This window comes from Cupressus sempervirens, chromosome 10 (genome assembly GCF_028749045.1).
Source record: "Cupressus sempervirens isolate cs-2001-9-10 chromosome 10, ASM2874904v1, whole genome shotgun sequence".
In the NCBI taxonomy this organism is placed as follows: domain Eukaryota; kingdom Viridiplantae; phylum Streptophyta; class Pinopsida; order Cupressales; family Cupressaceae; genus Cupressus; species Cupressus sempervirens.
Window position 1 is genome coordinate 702255644 of NC_143127.1, and position 7216 is coordinate 702262859.

The window sequence follows — 7216 nt, forward strand, 5'->3', positions numbered from 1 at the left end:
ATCTAAAAAGTAATACAAAACTCTATTATCTTAAAATGGAAGCACCAAAAATTTAGGACCATTTAACTCTCACCATTTATTGATTTTATGGTCAATGGATACATTTGTGCTCAAACAACTCTTTCTCCTACTCTTTTTCCTCTTTTTCAATTATGTTTATGTAGTTTTCAAGACTCCAGGATGATCTCTCCCTGGGATAATCCTAGTATAGGTTGGCTAGGTTGACCTGTACCCTAGCCATTTTTGGTCTAGGACAGTTTTGTCTTGTGAATTTAATTTGGAAAACCTAATGACCCATTGACTTAGTTTATTTTTGGTCCTAAAAACTATTGTATAAGGAAGCTTGGACTCTTCATTTTCACACATCTAGATATCAAGAATAAATCAAAAGAACACCTAAGGACATAATGAAAGAAGATTTAAAGGATATTCAAGGCAGTTCATTAAGAATTTAAGGTGTTCTTAATATTCAAGGATCTTATGAGCATTTCCTCGTCAAAAACTAGCATTTTATTGGCCATCAAGGGAGGAGATCTACATTGTAGAATTCATTTTCTTCTTCCTTTGTGCACATCTACATCCATGGCTTAGTGATTGGTATTGATTAGATCCATTGCATTTATAGATATTTCATTCATTCATATTGAAGATTCAACATCAACAACATATGACAATAATGAAACTCTTCCTAATAAGGGTTTCATCAAGTGAGGCAATGTCAGAAATAAGAAATACTAAGGGTGGGGGGGTAAATCAGTATTTTACAAACTTTAGCCCAAAATTGGATATTATTAACAATATTATAACTTGCATATGAAAGTAAACTAACTATGATGAATAGTAAACATAACCATGCAATAAGAGAACTCATAACACCATATTTTGTTAACTAGGGAAACCTTGGCCAAGGGAAAACCCCAGTGGAGATGGTACCCACAAAATGATCTACTAATCAAAAGTATCGTGTGAAAGATATTGACCTTGTTAGGAGTCTATTAAATCCATATAGTATCTCAGTCCTTGTTAGAGGACATAGGCCTTGTTAGAAGCCTCAAATATATTAGGATCTATTATATACAAATAAAAAATGTATGCAAGATGAGCCCACTACCCAAACATGCAATATACAATGTAGTTCCTTAATACAAAAAGATAGATACAAAAACCTCTTTACACTATTATTGGTATCTTCAATATTTGATACTGCCTTTGTTGCTCACAAAATTTGCATTCCTCTAATCAAACATCAGATTTTGCACATCACATAATGCATATATCATCATCATAACTTTGCATACACAATCTTTCCTTTGTACTTTAGAATTATAATAGTAATGCCTAGTCAACCTTCATGCATTATTAAACTTTTATCTTTCATTGACTTAGGTTTAGCATCTAGGATGTCATCCCTAATTAGTTAAGTGATTATTTTATGAATAAAAATATTCCTTAACCCAAAATATTTGTTTCTCTATTATCCTTTGTTCTACCTATGTTTGTCATAACTGGTAATCTGGTCATAACTCTTGTCATATTGACCTGTAGACTTAAACATGTTATCCTTTTTGTCTCAAGTATTCGTACCCAACTTCGCATGTGTCCATGTTTCCTTAGTAAACTGTGTTGATCAAAACTCCATCTATTTTGCCATATAAGCTAGGTGATACTTAGACAATTTTCTAAGTATGAATGTCATTACTCATTCATCATAGTCTACCCTCTTCATAGTAAAGATATGTTTCCATAAATGACAACATCCCATGTCTAGCTTAGCCAAATTGCCAACAATCACCCCCTTTGGTATTGATGGAAACATATGGGAAAATTGGCTAAGTCCCAAAAATTTACAACTTCAAAACTTGGCCTTAATAAAATTTCAAAATTGTAGATCATTACAGTTATCCTTATATCTCCTAATTACATTATATAACTCCCCCTTCTATTCTCCCTTCCATACGTAAATATATTTTCCTTATCCTTCTACATATATGCATCTATACAATTATCCTTTTCTCTCATTTATCCTTCTCTACAATTTTCCTTATCCTTCTCTCCCCCTTTGACATCAATAACAAAGGTGTCAAAATTTATGTACAATTCAAAATTATGTTACCTTTGTCATTGTTTCTAGACGAAGATTTGTGCGATGAAATCACCAAAGTTATGTTTTGACATGGTGAACTCCAGTCCCACTTATCTTTCATTGCATTGGCTACACTTAAAACTACACATAGAGCATATGATGCTATCTCTACTATGTCTAAGTATGTGTAGGAAAACTTATCATAAGATGCCTTTACTACCAGGCATTCTTCCAGTTGTCTCTATACTAGATCAATTTTCAATGCAAGGTGTTCTCTTAGCAATGAAAATCTCTTCAAATTCATTTCCTTTTGTAGTTCTAATATTCTGATGTCATCACTTGTTTTGTTGACTTTATTCTCAAGATTTGCAATCTTAACTGAGGGATCTTGCACTTCAGTCATTAGTACTTCTAGTTCACTAATTTTTTTGTTCAACCAATCTGTGATATCCCTAATTTGTGTATGAGCACACACACACTTTCCATAGACTACCTTACTTTATGTCGAACAATGTCTTAGCTCCTTAATATTTTCATCAAGGTTCTTTAGATCATCCTTGATGTTTTCACAAACCTTTCTAAATATCTCAGCATCATGCAATGTTTGTGCCTTTACTACTACTATATTAGATAGTACTATAAATTCAACATCAAAAGCTTGAACAATAACTTTTGCTCTATCCTCTGGATCTAGTTCACTCATCTTTACTAATATAGTGTTCTACAATCTATCAATTAACTCTATTAGTGTGTTTTGAAGACTCTTCACTTTTCTATTCTTTTCAATTATTTTACTAGGTGATGAGATCAATTATGTTTGGTCATCATCGTCAAATCATGTAAATGTTTTCAATGCAAGGGGTGTCCCAGAAGAACTAGGTGCACTCACCTTCATCTTCTCTTCCTCCTTTTTCTTCTTCTTTTCTTCCTCCTTTTTCTTCTTCTCTTCTTCCTCTTTTCTCTTCTTATATTCTTCCTCTTTTATTTTCTTATCTTCTTTCTCTTTTATTTTCTTTTCTTCTTCTTCTTTCTTCTTTCTTTCTTTCTCCTTCTTCACCTCTTCTTCTCTTTTCTTACTTTTTTCTTCTTCTTTCCTCTTTTTCTCCTCTTCCTCCAATTTCTTTTTCTTTTCATCTTCTTGCTTCCTTTCTTGTACTTCTCTCTTCTCCTTTTCAACTTTCCTCTTCCTCTCTTCTTCTTTCCTTTTCTTTTCTTGTTTAGCTTTCCTATTTTCTTATTTCTTCCTCCTTCTTAGAGTTGGTGTAGCTGACCAAATTGCCAATAAATGATGGTCCATAATCCTTGAATGGATCCTTTGTTGTATCCAAGGTTATTCTTGTACTATCCACTTGCATGGTATTAGTACTAATAGTTACTTGTGGAGTAGATTCTGTTATTAATATATTTTTTAATGCTTCTGTCACTAATGTAACTGTTGGTAAAGTCTCTGTAGACTTCTCTATTGTTGTTGCGGACTTAGCTAGTATCTTTTTTTCTTCTGCCATTAGGATTGCTCCAACTAAAACTTTACTTGTCTACACAACACTGGGTGTAGAAGTAATGAATGTAATGATCGGTTGTTATGTCTCCTTATTCACTTCTTCATAATTACCACCCATAAAAATAAGTTCTCTCTTCTTGTTCCTTAGCAAGGGGTCAATACCCTTCATTATCCTCTCCATGTCATTATCACTATTTATCTCACAAAGTTTTTTATTAGGTTTTTCTCTAATTCTTTTATCTTCATCTGCTACTCTTCTTCTCCTATTAATCAATCTTTTGTAAAAATATTATTGTATATCCTTTTGTATGTCTTCAAATTTCTTATTTGCTAATCATATGCCTAACTACAACATTCTCCAACTGCAATCTATCCATATTATTGTACAAATCATAGTATTTTTTTAACTATACAAAATTATTGTTATTAATAATCTAAACATTTAAATTCTCACCGTTTGGTTTCCATGGTTTCTTACCAAGGACTTTCTTTACCTCTATTTCTACTTTCTCAACTAGTTTTCCCTATGATTCCTCTTCATCAAACTCATTTGATTTAACTATCTATAAATTTTTTCTTCTTTTACTCGATCTATTGGACATTTTCTTTTTCCTCTTCTTCGGATGTGGTTTATCTTGTCCTTGTTTTACTCCTATTAACCTCATTGACCTCCTAGTGTTGGGAGGGGTTATTGTTTGAATCTTTGTTATACTAACATCCTCTTAATCTTTGTCCTCTAGTACTAGTTGTATAATAATAGATTGTACTTAGGATACTGTAGCATATGGTGCATTCACTATTTGTCTCACTATTGTAACTCCTTGTGAAGTCCCAACCTCAACTACTAGAGGTTTACCCATCAACACTTTTTTCTAACCACTAGCCTTCATTTCCATAGCTATTCTCACTGCCTCTTTATAGTCTCCCTTTTCATTCTTGATTCTTTCAGCATTGTATCAATATTCTTCTCAACTTTCTTCTTGATATCTTTGCTATGAAGTTCACTATAAACTTCCTTAACCTTTTCCTCATAAGTGTCCCATCCAAGACATTCCTCATCTTTTTTAGATTCTAGAATTATCTTTGCATAACCTTTAATCAATTCTTTTGTCATCTCATAACGCATAGGGTCAATGAATTTTACTCTAGACTCCACTGCTTCCATATAAGTAACATTTGTTTCTACCATGAATCAAATATCATTTTTGTACTTCTCAACTAGAGTTGGTGGAATTTTGAATCTTTGTTTCATAATAGACTAGAAACTCTTCATCCTCCTTGTTATATCATTAGTAATTCTCTCCTCTAATTTCTTTTTGTAGTACTAAGTTATCATACTCGTTGTGCATTTATCATTGTCCCATTCCCAGTCAAGCATACTAGGGGAAACTTCTAATAAATTGAATACAACATTCTTTATTTTCTTTAATCTCTCAATGTTATCCAAGAACTATTGTTTCACAATCTCACACATGTTAAATTTCTCCATCTTAACTATCATAAGATAAGCTACATGGATAAATCCAACAAGCACAGAATTCACTCTAGAAATGTGATTCATTTTATACCCAATGATCTTGTTGATAACTCTTACATTAGTTTTAGTTATTAGGTTAATCCTCATGTTCCTACCATCAAACTTGGTTTTCAAGTTTGTCTCCACTAAATTCTTCACATTCTTCTCATTAATAGGATTACAACCATTATTTTTGAGACCAATGAGTTTGTGGATCAACTCATTATTAATCATAACAGAGATGTCACCTACCCAAAATATACATTCATGAATTATGCTTAGTATAATTATGGTCCATTCATGGTTATCAAACTTGGTATAAAACATATGATTGACAATGTTTAACTCATTCAAGTGCTCAAGCCCTTACTTTGGTGACAAGTCATTATTGCAAACTAGGTCTAAGTCTTTATGGATATCACTATCACCAATTCTTTCAAACTTAGAATGAATGCATTCCCTAATATCCTCGATGTGTAATACATTATGTGGTACTTGTGAAAATTCTCCTAGGGGATCATCCTCCATATAAATGTATGGGGTGTTTTTTGAGTAACTAGGCCTCTCACTTACATTACATATAGTAGGGTTCACCATTTATTCGAATTAAAATCTCAAATTATGACTACACAAATGATAATTACCTTGATTTCACAAAACTAGTGCTTGCTTCAATTCTCCTTTTAGAACATTTCAAATTCACGTTAAATTTTCTCCAAGGCTCTTCGTTAACTCTTGCATGATCAAATGGTGCTCAATAACTCAATTTCAACCTTTAAATCACTTTCAATTCATCATTTCATGAATTGCATAAGCATGCAATCAACAAAAAATATTTTTGGTTACTATGCAGCTTGATTTCTTCTCTACACTCACATACAATCTCCAAATCATCTGCACTCTTAACCATGACTTCAACTTATTATATTGTACCTCATACTAACTACAAAAACCTTGACTCACTCTCTATCATCACTTTTACCTTTCTGATACTCAATCTCTTATGGAAAGTAATTAATTCAAATATGATGAATCAAATATAATTGTTGACTTCAATTTGTCTTCAAATGCTTCATTTGATTGTTCTTCTAACACCATATGTGAATTGAATGGATCTTTAGCTTTGACAAATACCTCTTTACATTCTTCTACATGTTCCTTCATGCATTTTTTATGCAAGAAAATCTAACCTATTAGGAGCACGTGTAAATAAGCAAAGTTTAGTTGTACATGTGCATATCAAAGATCCAAAACAAATCAAAATAAAAATAATGTTAGACTTGAGTTTTAAAACCATGCAATTGAAAAACTAGAGTCCTCATGCAACCTCAAAGTAGCTTAACAAGGGCATCCATAAGAGGCCTTTTTGGTGTGCTCAAGAATGAGGGATGTGGATGTGCTCTCCCCAAACACAACTATGATGAATTCCAAAGTGATTGAAATGAAAATGCAATATGAAATATGAATCTAAACTAAGATGAGTGTAGAATACCTTCAAGAAATGGCTATATGTAAGCCAACCTCAAAGAATTCTAAAGATGTGAATATGGAAATGAAGTAAATTAAAAATAATGAGCTATCATGAAATATGCAAGCATAAATGCAAGAAATCTAACATCTACCGAAGGGTTAGTAATAAGCATGCAAATCTCTAAGAAAGCTCTAACACTATACTAGCATAATAACAATGCAAATGAGGGAGATGGAAATGCTTGAGACAAGGTCTCTATTTATAGGCTTGAGAGAGGCCTCGGGGAGGTGGCATCTATGTGGCATCCACATAGGTGCCACAAGGGAGACACATGGGCTAAGGGGACAATACATGTAAAGGTCAACATAAGCCTTTTTGGTGAAAGAGATGGCTCAAGGTTTGCTCACACATGTGTGAGCAACCTTGGAGAAAGGAAAGGGAGACAAGTGTGTAAGAGTGTAAGAGGCTTTTGAATAAAATAATAAAAGGGAGGCTTTCTTGGATCTTGAGTTGCTCACACATGTGTGAGCAAACACTTAGGGACTAACAAGTGTTTAGAAAGGTGTTTAGGATTAATTAAGTGGGATTAACTAATGGGTAGGCTTTGAAAGATGAGTGATGGGTGTATAGTAGTTTTAAGGCTGG